The sequence below is a fragment of the Ailuropoda melanoleuca genome, chromosome 7 (genome assembly GCF_002007445.2).
Source record: "Ailuropoda melanoleuca isolate Jingjing chromosome 7, ASM200744v2, whole genome shotgun sequence".
Classification (NCBI taxonomy): Eukaryota; Metazoa; Chordata; class Mammalia; order Carnivora; family Ursidae; genus Ailuropoda; species Ailuropoda melanoleuca.
In genome coordinates, this window is record NC_048224.1 from 75,868,373 (window position 1) to 75,883,627 (window position 15,255).

General features: G+C 38.9%; 1 protein-coding gene across 4 annotated transcripts in view; it reads right to left on the reverse strand.

Annotated features, from left to right (window-relative positions):
- Nucleotides 1-15,255, reverse strand: part of DCLK1 (doublecortin like kinase 1) — a 333,743-nt gene that overhangs the window by 162,748 nt on the left and 155,740 nt on the right. The window lies entirely within an intron of this gene.

Consider the following 15,255-nt stretch of genomic DNA (forward strand, 5'->3'; position numbering starts at 1 on the left):
AAAAGGAATAATTTCCAGCATACTGCTCTCTGTCACTGGATATGTGCTGTAATATTTTGTTCACAATATGTATGATGCCAACAGAAGGCACTGGGAACACTGCTGATTTCTATCTATTTTCAATTTCCTTTGCTTGGAGCACATCATGAAGCAGCCAATTGAAGGCACCCACTCAGAGCTGTATGAAATAGAATATCTGAGGCCCACAGACAACCTCCCTCCCCTGAAGGGTTAGATCCTTCTGGCCTGGGTTTACTATCAGATCCTCCCTCATTTGTTTGCAGTAATCTGCAGGGCATCTCTGGGGTTCTGCTCTCTTTCAATGCTTGGTGGCACTGCCCTGACACATCAAAGGTACTGTAAGACTTACAGTAGTAAGTTGGGAGAGCACAGCATTACTCAGAGGCCCCAAATACAATGATGTGTAGCCTTCAGACAGTTTTTCCAAATAAGCTCTCATTTCCAAATAACTGCTTGGCTGAAATTTTAAGAATGACATTTCTAGAACAGTTTGATAATGAACATTAAGTATAAGTGAGGTACATCTATGACACGTTTCTGAAAAGCTTGAAAATATAGGTGATTTAAGAGAGACATCCTAATGATCAAGGAAAATGGACTAAGGATCTTCAAGAGTGGTGTCAGAAGCTCCAGTCTTCTACTTGGGGTAAAAACAGGATCTTTGTGGGCTCCTGCATGGCTTAGTCGGTGAAGTGTCAGCTTTCGGCTTAGGTCATGATCCCACGGTCCTGGGACCGAGCCCCACATCAGGCTCCCTGCTCAGTGGGGACCCTGTTTCTCTCTCCCTTGCTCCCCCTGCTTATGCTCTCTCTCTTTAATAAATAAATAAAATCTTTAAAACAAAACAAAACAACAGAATTTGAATTCAGAACCCACTCCAATTCACTCCTCCCTTTCTGTCTGATCGCAACTATGACCCTGTTCATCTTTATCTTCTCGACAAGCACCCCACCCCAGCCTTTGTGATCAGCGGTTGATGTCATCCCAACCAACCCTGTACAGGCCATTTTCATCTTACACACGTAAGTCTTTTTTGAGCCTACTATATGCCAGTTAACATAGAACATATACACACAAAAATGAATAAAACATGGTCTCTCCCTCAGGCAAAAATGTGAACAATAAACCTTAAAAGGCAGTATTTCTTAGAGTGTGAATGTTCAATATGTTTTGTGCAAAATAAATAAATAAATAAAATAAAATAAAGGGGGTGTTCTATGGTCAAGTAGATTTGGTAAACACTGAGTTCATCCAATATAAACAGGTTGCTTTATTTTGGTCCTTGCAAAACCCTTCATGGGCTCATGTACATCACAGCTCCATAGAGGAGATAGAAAATACAGTATTTCCCAACCTTGTTTGATTCTGGAACTCTCTTCTTCATACAGCATCATATGAACTAATGCATGACGGGGCTCCCTTTGGTTCTGCACTGACGGCCAGAGGTGAAAAGAACTCAGGAAACACACAATGGAAAGTAACGTTACACGCTCTCCTGGGCAGCCATATTTCTCTAGCTGATAAACATTTATGGTGGGCCCGCTCTGGGGTACGCTGTGTGCCAAACATTATGATGACAAATCTCTAATAGATGAAAAATACTGTTTTCCAAAGGAAATTGTCCTTTCATTCCACATATTCCCATCATTTGTATTCTAGAACATCAGATTGCCAAACACATCACATTCATCTATGTGCGCATGTTTTATGCTATTCCTAAGCAGGCAGATAACTAGCATTAAAACTACAGCACACGATAAGCAGGTTGCCAGCTAACTCCCTTCCATCTTATTCCCATGACCCTTCTCTAAGGCCGACGCTCAAAGAACAGAACAGCCAATGATCCAGCTTGGACAGTTTAGGTTTAATTCTTTTGGCAAGTGGGAAATGAAACATGATGAACTTTTGATGTCGTTTCCAACGCCAGGATTCCAAGAACATAAAAGGAATGCAGCGATTGTTAAAGAAAAGTAACTGTCATCGCCCAGCACAAAAAGACAGGGAAAAGTCATTTCAGTGCCCAGCAACATGTATTCACTTACCTCTCAATCTTCAGTGACTAAAATTAAAGAATTTGTTGGACTATTAGAAAGTCTCATGTCTTCTGTGCTCTCTGCTCTGGCATCATTTAGCCATTTCCCTGCTCACAACCTCCCACCACAGAAGGTACGTACGGTCAGTAGATCAAATTCTAAGTCATAAAACTGCTCCTTGTTAGAAGCCTTGATAAAAGATTTGATAGAAAAGGAGGCTTAAACACAAGGTTATGATAAAGATGGATTTGGGATAATCTATGCATTTCAATTATCCATGCTTTCACTCTCTATCATTGATCTAGGGGTGGCTGTAACGTATTCCATCTAACAAAAAAAAAGTAACAGAAAAAGATGTATAACCCTCTTCTGTAGGCCAATATACTGTGAGGATTTTCCATTGGCATTACTGGACACTCTAATATCAAAGGATTATTAATGTTTTGCATAAATATCTGATTTTATATATCTATACAGTGTTATTCCTTTTTAAATTTGAGGCTTTCAAAATTCAGTGTGATCACCAGCTGAAAAAAACAAATTCCATTTATGGATTAACATCTCTCAGACCCAGGCCTTTTCCTGTCCTCCTTCTCTTTACTCCCATTACCACGTCAGTCCAGAGCTTATCCACCTACCTGTAGACCCTGGCATTTCCCTCTGGTGGATTTTCTCACTCTTACCTCCTTTCTCTCCCATCCATCCTGTTTAATTCTGCTAATCTATTCTTTCTTTTAAACTTCCAAATCTCTCTTCATGACTCAGAAAAACGTCAATGGCTTACCATCATCAAGTTAAAGTTCATCTTCTGAGTCTGGCATTCCATCTGGTTCCAATCGACTTTTCAAAGTCTATGATATCTTGCCATGTACCTGATACTTAATAAGCATTTATCAGATGGATGGATGGATGGATGGATGGATGGATGGATGGATGGATGCATGGATGCATGGATGGTTGGTTGGATGGTTGATGTGTGGATGGATGATTGGATGTTTGGATGTATGGATGATTGGATGGATGGATGGATGAATGGATGGATGATTAGATGTTTGGATGCATGCATGCATGGATGGATATAAGGACAAATGCAAGGATGACGGTCTAACCCAAAATTTATCTGCTTTACATATTCTTCTCAGAAAAGAGCTTCTTCTTTCCTATTTGCATGAGTTTTGGTATGATTTTTTTTCCTATTTGGTATCCCCTCCTACCTAATTCTTTGCCTATTCAAATCTCTCTTATGACTCAAGGCTCAGTTGAAGATTCAAGCCTTACCTTCTCTATCCACTTCAATGAAAAGTGATCTATACCTTCCCTGAACCCCTAGTCATCATTCAATAACTGTTTATTAAACACATATTATTTATTAGCCACTGTGCTAGGCCTTGAGAATACAACTGCCCTCGTTCTTCATCTCTTCTTTTCCCATACATATGTGTATAGACTTACACTCCAAGGAATTCCCAACACACCGTTGTGAATTAGTAATTCAGCAGAAAGTAAACTGCATTATCTATCAGTGGGCTATGTCATGGGCGTGGAGTCAGATGGCTGAGTTGCAGTCTTTGCACCGTGACCACCTCTGATGTGGGCAAGTCAGGAAATCCCAGTCAGCTATCCTGAAACACATCCTATTTCTAACGATCTTGCATTTAGTCAGAGCAGAGGTAGTGCCTCCTGTTGGGTGGGATTCTTCAGCCCCACACAGACATCTCTGCTCTGGCACAATTTCCCAAGAGCGTACCCTGTTATCAAAGCCCAGGTTCCGAATTAACCCAACTCTGCCACTTTGATGTTCATCTCTTTGTGCCTCATATCAAATATGTTCATCATCCTGGTTGCTTTAAAGATTAGATGAGTTAAAACTGTGAATCAAAAGAGAACAAGTCCTCAATATATTCTATTATTTTTATTAGTCAAATGCATTTTTACTTCCACATAAGTTATAAGCCAAAAGTATACCTATTATAAACAGATAAAAAATAAAACATAGAATGTAGCTCCTGGGCACTATACCAACAGGCTTCTTTCCTAAGTGAATTTGGATAAAATACAGCATATAGGTGCCCCTTCTCATTTAGGAAATAGGAATTCTACTAGTATAATTATTTTGGTGAAAAGCGTACTTCGAATTAGCAGAGAAATGGTGCAAGGCTGGAAGAAGTTGCAAACAGGAAGCATGGATACGGTCCATGCTTTCCATCAGGCTTTCACTGAAATGATGCTGTGCATTTCAGTAACGAGTATGGTCACATGCTACCACAGGCCTGCTTCTATAAACCATGTCTGAATTCAGGACCCCTTGGGATCTGTCACAATTTTTAGTTTTGTGGCCCTCAGAAATTTGTATTCCTCTGAGAAAACCATCCCTGTCAAAACGTCCCTACGCTAGAAAAGAAACTTTTTGTGTATTATATGTAGTTCATACAGGAGGTAATCAGTTTATGGCATATAATGCTTAATATTCTATCAATTAATTTGCAGTTCTTACCCAGGGCTTTGGTATGAAACTCTTTGATTATTACATGAAAACCCCAAATAAAGACATCCCATTTATTGTATCAGAGTTTATCTCCGATGGTGCTTAGCATAATGCCACACCCACTGTGCCTCAAAAAACATGGGTAGTTATAACTGCCAGATGTGCTGGAAAAAGCCCTTTAAGGATCAGGATACCTGAGTTCTGAGCCTAGATTTGACATAAACATTGTATAAACATGGAACAGTTCCTTAAGTTCTCTTGGTTATCAGTTTCTATGTTGGTTCTAATATGTTTTATCACAGTAATTTATATGATGAAGATGTAAAGAAAATACGAAAATTCTTCTTGGTGTGATAAGATCAACAAGAAGAGCTCTACAGGGGCGCCTGGGTGGCTCAGTTGGTTAAGCTTCTGACTGTGGCTCAGGTCATGACCTCAGGGTCCTGGGGTAGAGCCCCAACTTGGGCTCTGTGCTTAGTGGGGAGTCCGCTTCTCTCTCTCCCTCTCTCGCTGACCCTCCCCCTGCTCCCGCTTTCTCTCTCTCTTGCTCTCAAAAAAATAAATAAAATATTTTTTAAAAAGAATAGTTATATACATTATTGCATGTAATCCTCAATATACATTTTTGCATTGAACCCTCTCTGCTGTAAAGGAGACAGACTCTATTGACAATAGTTAGATGTTATTTGTATCCCAATTGTACAAATTTAAAAAACAACTTAGCCAGATTCAACTAAAGATGTGTAGAAATTTGAAATAATTCAAAAGCAGGCTCTTAACTACCAAGCTACAGGAAAACAAATCTATTCCAAGCATAGAAATATGTACCCTTACATTTGTGTATTATAAATTTCAGTTAATAAAAGCATTTTAATAATAGTTATCATATTGTACATTAATCATGTCTAACAAAATTTTTAAAAAGGAAGTTTGAATTATTTCTTTGATCCTAAGAAAACATATTTGGCTTTCTAACTTTTTTTATGTGAAACCTGAATTTATATCTTTTCCGTTAACTTGTCATTACGCACACTTGTCCCAGGAGACTGAGCTGCTTCCTGGGAGTAAAAAGCCACTACAGACAAGTATGGACTTTCCCTCCTCTGAGCTTCCGGCTTGAGCTGCTGCGCAAGGACAGAGATTCAAACAAAGGCAATAAAGGCATCTGCTATTTACACATTTCCAAAGCAGGACTGTGGAATCCAGTCCCCCTCACAGGAATGAGGTCTCCATGGCGACGCTGACATCACGGCGCCGGGCGAGATTGCCAGCAGTCGCTATATTTTCTTTACAAGAGCGCCCTCTACCAACAAAATGGAATATCTCTGCAGCTACGGCCTCATTTTTTTGATGCCACACAAGTCATTGTGTCCCTATCAGGTGCCTCTCCTTGCTTGAAACACTAAAATATTTTACCATCACCTACCTAATGAAATTAGGTACTTTAAGTGAAATTAGGATCACAGAAGTAAAGGCCAAGAAATTCAGTCCATTTACTGGAATCACTGAGTACAGCATACCCTTTCTGTTTTAATGTTCTTTCTTTTTTAAATACTTATTCGTAATTTCTCCTTCTTCTTGATACCAGTTAAAGGGGACAGACTGAAAGGTTCAGGTTTAAGGAGATGCTCTTTACCAAAAAGAAATGCTTATACCTGTGTTTAAAAAAATCCAGTCATCCGTGCCTCTAAAGCACCAGAGTCAATAACCTCCTTCTTTCTGCAGTATTCATAATGTGACCATTATAATTAACTTTCAGTTAAAACTTGGCCCATGGGGGCCTCCTCATCCTGCCAAAACCTAATTTTGATGAGGCTTGTCTTCCAATTTCATTCCATACTTGGCTTCTTTTCTCCACTCTTAGCACTGAGCATTGTTATGCACATGATATTATAAGTCAACCACTGTGAATTTTTCTGTTCTATTCTATAAACTTCTGATTTTAAAATATGTCTATAATTTGTTTTATTGCCAAATATCAGGAATGTGTTGTCATGTTATTGTCATTAAAAATACATTCTCCACTCTTCCTTTACTTTATCACCTTTTCATTTCTTTGATGATAAACTTATGCACATGATTATTTATTCTACAACTGCTCCTCTAACAAGAAATTTCTGATGAAGAAAAATCTCTTAAAGAAACTCTGGTTCTCGCCCAGAGAAAGATAAAGCCATTAAGGAACGAAATAAATTACTCAAATAATAATAAGAGAGAGAGGAAAATAAAGATCCTCAAACTATTTTTCACAAGTTTGAAGCTCTAAGACTTTTTTTTTTTTGCAAAAGCAAATAATACTGTTGAAATTCAGAAATGGCTAGTAGTTAACACTAAAATAATATGCTGTTGCTTAAAAAATAGGAAAAGGAAAATGTCCTCTTTTGAAATGAAAGTAATTTAATTTGCTGTGTTAATTTAAAAACAACAACAACAATTATGAAATGTAAAGTCCATTCACTCGTTGCTCATGTTCTCAGAGGCTGGTCTCCATGAACATGCAGCTAGGTAGTGCAGCACGTTGTGGAACATACTCTGACAGAACATGCTTTCCTTAGAGAAAAGGAGGCACTAAAACACTAGCTCATGGAAGGCATGCGTTGGGGTTCTTGGCGTGCAAGTAAAGTCAGGACACGTGCATTACAAAGGTTGGGCTTCAAACCCAGAAAAATAAACGCAACCCACAAAACCTGTGTCAGGCCAACACGCTCAGATACAGTTTCTCTGGATCAGGAGTTGAAAACATCCTTAAAGCAACCAGTTGCTATCTTGCAATTTTGTTAACCCTTACTCAACTTGCACGTGACCAGTGAATCACAGTGCTGTGACTGTCCCCTCTGATATTTTCCAAGGAGCCTGAGGCCAGCGCCAAGACCTACAACGTGCCAAGCCCTGAAGCCACTTGACTCACATCATTATGTCGATTCCTCACCAGGACCCTGTGGTGAAACCTGGTTGTTAAAAAGTTTTGCAAGAAAATTCACAATCCAAAGAATGGCTATCTGTTTGAGAGCTAAACACATAAAGATAACCGTTCTGTCTTTTCTGTTCTTCCAGACTGGCTTGTCGCTTACGGTTGCAGGCAAAAAATGATATTCCCAAAGCTATGGAAGGATGTGTCTGCCAGGAACATTTGTAAATGTTGCTTGACACTGAAATATGGAATCCGTTGTTTTAAATATTTCTATTTCTATTTCCAATCTACTTGCCTGGATATATGGCTTGACATTAAAAGGGATTTTTAAAAATATGAGTCAAACTAGTCTTCTCAAGTAAACGATGTTTTCTAATGACACTCCTGCAAAGCTAAAATCTCTGAAATGGCTGTTACTACCATCACCGTCACCTCCCTGAGCATCAGCACTGCCCCCTGACCAGCAACACCATGGCCACTGTCACCATCACCACCTCCATGCTGGGAGCCCTCACAAAACTTTGCTAATTTTTTTTTTTCCTTAAATAAGCTGAGGACAAAGCTTTTTGCCTCCTGGGTGTTCAGTATTGGTCAGGGTTCTATTCATCAGACGTTTAACCACTTCTAATTGAGAATAACAATCCCAGGAGTATTTAGTACAAATGCAACCTAAAATTACATTCTAAAACTAGTAAATGAAAAAAATTACTTTTTTTTCTTTACTCAAACTCAAATGTAAGCTAATAAAAACATTTATATAGCATCAAAAATATTACCAGAGAAAAGTACTTCTTCCAAAAATATGCTTTAGAGTAAGTCGGCTTTTAAAATTGCCAATAAAAACATTCCCTGGAATTGTCTGAATAATAATACCATTTTTGTATAATTGTATTAAGATCCAGGCACAGCTAATAAAAGGCTGAGAGAGAGAGATGGCAGTGGTAAGATAAAAAGTTTTACGATCCAAACTGAAGGCTTGGTTTAAAATACTGTTTTTATAAATGCATGCTGATAGGGGTTATACAACTGTGAATATATACTTAAAGATATTCCTTACTCGGTGGTCTTTTAGAAAATTACAGATGGTGACCAAAACACCGTAGGCCAATATTTCTTCTCTGTCTTCATCTTATACCACGTATATTAGAGTTTCCATAATTCTTTTTTTTAATCTAAATTTAGAGTTGAGTGAATAATACAGGGCTGGTTGCCATTTCCCCACAGTGCATGAGCTATAAATGCAAAGCATAAAGACTTCAAATGCCAACAGAGGACTGGAAGGTAACATAAACAGTGAAGTGGGCCAGGCATAATAAAACACAGTGCAAATGGGGCGATAAATGGTAATTAACATAGGCAGACAATAGGAAATTCGTGGGGAATGTAATAAACTGGAAGCCTCCCTTCACCTAAATGGGGCAGCAACAGTTACTTGACACTTGTCATGCAGCAAAGCAAGCCCAGGGCTGCTAGACTGCTTGAGTTTTTAAGAAAAAGTGAAACTGGATTTTTATTTGAAAGTCCCTGATTTTTAAAAGTTAGCAATAAATTCATTTTTTTTATTAAAAAACGTGTGCACTCCAAATAAAACACACCTGTGTCCTTGATTCAACCTGTGGACAGGCAGTTTGCAATCTCTGGGGGAGAATTCCACACTAAGTGGCCATTAGCCATGGTTAATGTGCTCACGGCTGGTCTCCATGGCTGTGCCCAAATCCTAAGCAAGGCAACCAGGCTTCCCGATAGACTCTAACTCTTATAATTCCCAAAGGCAGGGTAGGACATAGTTAAGACCCAACATGTCTTGAAAATTAGAGCCTGTGAAAGACACAATACAACTTGTCTTGTGTGTGTGTGCGTGCAAGCACACTGTGGGCATGTCCACATGCGCTTACGCGGCTGTCTTAGGCAAAGGGTGGATTTGTCAGCTGAACTTGCTTTTTGTGTCCTTCCTCTCTCTTCAACTGTCTCCCTTCCCCCTTTCTGGGAGAGAAGAGGAGTGAAATAGACAGGATGGCGAATCAGTAACATGAAATTTCAGACCAAATGTTACCAGCTCAATCAAGATGGAACCAAATTAACTCCCTGTAATGAAGAGCAGAAGCACATTTCACTTCTCTCTCCCACCCCTTAGGTCATCTCCCGGCTACAAGGTCTAATCGTGGTTTCAATAGCCACCAGCTTCATCTTAAAAATGAAAGAACTCTTTAAAAAAGAAAGAAAGAAAAGAAAAGAAAAGGAAAGGAAAGGAAAGGAAAGGAAAGGAAAGGAAAGGAAAGGAAGGGAAAGAAAAGAAAGAAAGAAAGAAAGAAAGAAAGAAAGAAAGAAAGAAAGAAAATCAATCATAAGCAGTAGTTTTCTTTTTGATCACATCTGCTCTGCCCAATTGCGAAAAACAACATGGCTACTAAAAACTATCAGAAATGTTAGCTCTAGCTGGAAAGGGGCAGAGTAAATAAAACTCAGCCATCCAGGGAAATAGATTTGGGGCCTACGACATCAAAGTGAGAGGAAAAACTCAAGGCTTTTCACATATATTTCTAATGGTTAGTTTTTATTAGGTTTCTTTTTTTTTTTAAAGATTTTATTTATTTATTTGACAGAGAGAGAGACAGCCAGTGAGAGAGGGAACACACGCAGGGGGAGTGGGAGAGGAAGAAGCAGGCTCCCAGCAGACGAGCCTGATATGGGGCTCAATCCCAGATCGCTGGGATCATGCCCTGAGCCAAAGGCAGACGCTTAACGACTAAGCCACCCGGTGCCCCTATTTATTAGGTTTCTCACAAGTCAAGAGTAAGTCAACATGATTCTTCCTCCCTTTCACAAACTTGTCTAACATTGCTGGCCTTCTCCCCAAGTGTGATGATTAGCTCTGAAGATCCTTAGCGGCATATAAAGGGTTAGGCCCATTTATACTAGCACAGGGAGATACTCTCAATGTTTGGATGAGAACATACTCATGTTTACACTTTCTAATGTTCTAATTCTCATTTAACAATGCCCCAATACAGAAGAGCATACAATAGTGGCTTTCATCGACTATAGTGGCCTTGAATAGCTTTGCATAGTAGCTCTGGAATCAGAGAATGTCAGGTTTAATTCTCAATTCCATTAATTACTGGCTGGGTGACTAGGGTCAATTACTCAACATTTGGAAGCCTCCTTTGCTTCATAGGGAGAATGAGGGTAATGTAGCCACCTCCCAGGAGGGCAGAAAGAATTCGCTGAGATAATGTACGGTCATGTGTCAGGCAGAGGAAGTGTTCAGTAAAAGGCAAAAAACAGTACATAGGCCTTAAGTTAATGTCGCTGAAGCATAAACTTCCAAGATTCTACTCAGAAAAGTCAATGATCACGGAATAGAAGGCAGAATAAATCAGCACTTTCTCATTTGTCCTTCCTTGTACTGTGTTTCTGCTGAAAATTATTCCATTTAATGGCTGTCAGACTTTAGACAACCGTAAGACATTAGAATCGCAATCAACACTAACCAAAGTGCATGAAAAGAACATTTTCTTTCCCTTTGTGTATTATCCATTTTTCTTTCATATGTGAAGAATACAATGCAATAACTCTGTTAAAATAAGCTATCTCCTTACATCCTCTGAAAATCATATTCTTTTCAAGTGCCTGACAAGTAGATGACTGAACATTCCCTCCATGCTGAAACATTTGTCCATGCCAATCATAACTTCCTTGATGTTAAGGGAAATGAAATCTAAGCATGAACTGCTACGAAGAGCAGCCATTTATAGCTTTAAAACCATAAAAGAGGCATAACCGTTCAACAGGAATCTCAACATTGAGGTCCTCTCCTTGTGTGTCATTTAGACAACTTCAAGGTTGAAATCCGCCCCTATTATGAGGTCTCGTCAGATATAAATAGGTTAAAATCACCATACACAATAGTTATTCTCATTAAATGTATTTAAACAAAGCCATCATAATTTAATTTCTAAAGTAACTGAGCTGGAAACTTTCTTCATTATTTGTAGTGTTATACTGCCCTGCAGTGTCCAAACATATGAACTGTTAACAATATGTTTTGAGCTTAAGAAATGTCTTTGTATGAACCTTTACAGGGAACGAAGTAGTTATTTTCTACAATATTTCAGTGAGGGGTGTTGCTATGGTTTAAACTGTGCCTCCCTCCTAAACTCATATGTTGAAATCCTAATTCCCAGTACCTCAAAATGTGACCTTATTTGGAAATTATGGTCATTGGAGATGTAATTAGTTAAGATGAGGTCATGCTGGAATGGGGTGGGCCTCTAATCTAATATGACTGTTGGCATTATAAGAAGGGGACATTTGGAGACAGACATGCACGTAGGAAGAACACCATGTGATGATGAAGGCAGAGATCAGGGTGATGTTTCTAGAAGCCAAAGAATGCCAAAGATTGTTAGCAAACCACCAGAAACCAGGAGCGAGGCATGGAACACATTCTCCCTCACAGCCCTCAGAAAGAATCAATCCTGCTGAAACCTTGATTTCAGACTTCTAGCCTCCAGAACTGTGAGACAATAAATTTTGGTTGTTTAAGCCCCTCCACTTCATGGTACTTTGTTACCATAGCCCTAGCAAAGCAATACAGGTGTATATCCTTTATGCACACAAAAATACAGAAAACGTCAACATTTCCCACAAAACACACTTGTCTCATTTTGACTAAAAGGATAAGAAGGAGGGTTCAAAACATAACACTATTGTTAAACTTTAACCTGAAGATTTTTTTTAAGTAACATCAACTGTTAATGGCTCCATTTTTCTATTATTAAGTTCTAGAGAGCTTTAGAGACAAACTCTAGAGCCTAGAAGATTTTATTAAAGTATTATAAATGTTGTACTAACCTGAAAGGCAAACGCATGGCTCTTACTCCTTTTGCATTTGTGCCAGTTAGCTCTTAGGCCGCAAAGACCAATTCTTCATTGTATGAGAATTGTGCAGACCCTGGGTTATCTAGACTCTTCTTTTCTGCTTTGTTCATTGTTAGCCAGTTGTTTTACATTATGTATGCAGGATAGAGTATTAAGGACAGGAAAGTCTTTATGGGATACCTCCTTGACTTCTAAGACAGAAGCAGGGAGAGAACAAGTCATGACAATTCCCCAAGAACAAGTGGGTAATGGACAAGACCCTGGATCGAGGTGAATCAGAACTGGATTGTCTTAATCCTCACTCTGAATCACTCTTGTGGGATCCTGATGTCTCTTGACTGCCATTTTGTCTTCTCCAAAGAGGGATTATACTAAGTGAGTGGCACCAATGCCTCTTTTAGCTCTTTCGATTCATGATTTAGAGAGGACCACATGCAATAGACAAACTGGGAAGGCAAATGTTTACTGCAGACCTACTATGCCCAAGGTCCTAAAGATAAAATGCATGTTTATCACCAGGTTGAAGGGCCTCTATAGTTAGAATAGTGGGGAACAATGAAAATATCATTAATTTTTACAATTTATTTGATGCTCTTACTGAATGTTTTGGTAGGGTAGGATACCAACCGGAAGCTTCGTTTTAGGCAGGTTTATGAACAGGAAGATTGTCATTGTTAGGAATTGGTTTTATGCTGAGAAGTGGAAGGTCACTAAATTTTTGGCATGTTCTAGTCAATGATAACCTTAAAACTTCGATGTTCCAAGTGTTTCCAGAACCATGAGACAGTTAAATTATAACTGCAGCATTATAACAACTTGGAAAAAAAACCTTTTTCTTTTTAAGATACGAAAATACTTCTAGAACTAGAAAACAGTTAAATTATGGCTACTGTTTTACAAAGTTAAACTTGGGGAAAACAGTCTTTTTTAAATTAAGAAATACTTTTTAGAATGCAGTAAAATCCTGTTGTATTAAATTATGAGAAGATAATTGGGAATTATTATGGGTCCTTTTCTGTAAAGACCTTTTAAAATGAATTAAATTTAGAATATAAGGGGGTGTGTAAAATTACAGAACTAAAGACATTCAAAGGAATAATGCCGTGAAGTGCCAGGTTTTGAGAATTTAAAATACAGGGTTGTGAGGAAAAAAAAAAAAAAAAAGAAACCACTTTCACTAACAATGAAACTATAAGAATTCCAGGAGCAAACATTTTGTAAAAGAGGAAATGAACATGCAAATTGTATGAATGCATAATTTAAGAATTCATAGACAGTGCCACGCTCATTTGTTTCCCTACAGTCTATTTTGCGCTGCAATGGCCACGTCGAGTAGCTACCTCAGAGACCATATTGCTCAGAAAGCCTAAAATATCTTCTATCTGACTCTTTCCAGAAAGAGTTTGCTGACCGCTAATATAAGTCACATCTTAGGTTGCTTTGACATGAAACCAGCAGGTTCCTTTGTATCACATAACCAGGTCTTAAGTCACCGGTGCAGTTTGTTATCATTCTAAACCTAGCAGTGTCCTCAACACACGGTAGGTATTTCATGAATGTGTCATTCAGAATGCTAATAATTTTTTTAAAGATTTTATTTATTTATTTGACATGGGGGGAGGGGAGAGAGCAAGCAGAAGCAGGGCGAGTGGCAGGCAGAAGGAGAAGCAGGCTCCCCACTGACCAAGGAGCCCAACATGGGGCTCAATCCCAGGACCCTGGGATCATGACCTGAGCCAACGGCAGCCACTTAACCAACTGAGCCACCCAGGTGACCACTAATAATTTTTAAGAACAAATACACACAACTGTCTTTCAGCGAGCATTATAGGAATATTCCTGTAGATGCCAATACCTTGCTACTCTGCTTAGGCCAATGATCCAGGCTAGGAGAGCGCTGGCCATTCGTATCCATACGACCAGCAGATCCAGCGCTGCCACTAATTCTTTGCTCTGACTCAAAGCTAATTGGATTAACACCAGCATCTAGAGCTTCTTTGTTGGGTACACACAGCCCTAATTCCATCGGATACATGCTCTTTTTTAGTCAAATTTTATTCATTTGGTTGTAAGTGATGTTTCCATGTTAATGTAGATAGATAGATATAATATACAGTATAATCTTATATAAGAAGATAGATCTGTATATATAATCTTATATTCATATATATCTATATACCTATCTCTCTATATATATCTATTTCTCTCTATGTATCTATTTCTCTCTATATATCTTAGTTTACCAGTTGCTGTGCAAAGCACAGAAAAAGAAAAAATTCCTATTTTTCTGAAACCTTAAAATTTCCTCCCATGAAGGAAAGTTCATTTGAGAGCAGCTCAGGACTAGTTCAAAAGACCATACTGTTCTCTTTTTCTGTAAGGACCTACTGGAAGCTACTGAGAATCAACCCACTCTTAATTCCTGCTTCCAAGGCCCCGTCCACCTGCAGGGGGTGCATTACTTGTGGGAATGTAGAATGGTGCAGCCCTGATGGAAAACAGTATGGAGGTTCCCCCACATTTAAACATAGAATTACCATATGATCAGCAATTCCACTTCTGGGTATCTACTCAAAAGAGGTGAAAGCAGAGAGTTGAAAAGATATTTGTACACTCATGGACACAGCCACTATTCACAATAGCCGAAAGGCAGAAGTAACCCACGCAGCCGTCAACAGAAAAACAAATGAACAAATGTGGTCTATCCATACAATGGAGTATAATCAGTCTTAAAAAGGAAAGACTGTTATGACATGGATGAGCTTGAAGACAATATGCTATGAAATAAGCCAGTTATAAAATCATAAAGATTGTATGAGTCCACTTGTAAGAATAGTTAGAACAGTCAAATTCCTAGAGCCAGAAAGTAGTATGGCAGGGATTCCAGGGGGTGCTGGGCGGGGGGGGGGGGGGGAAACAGCACC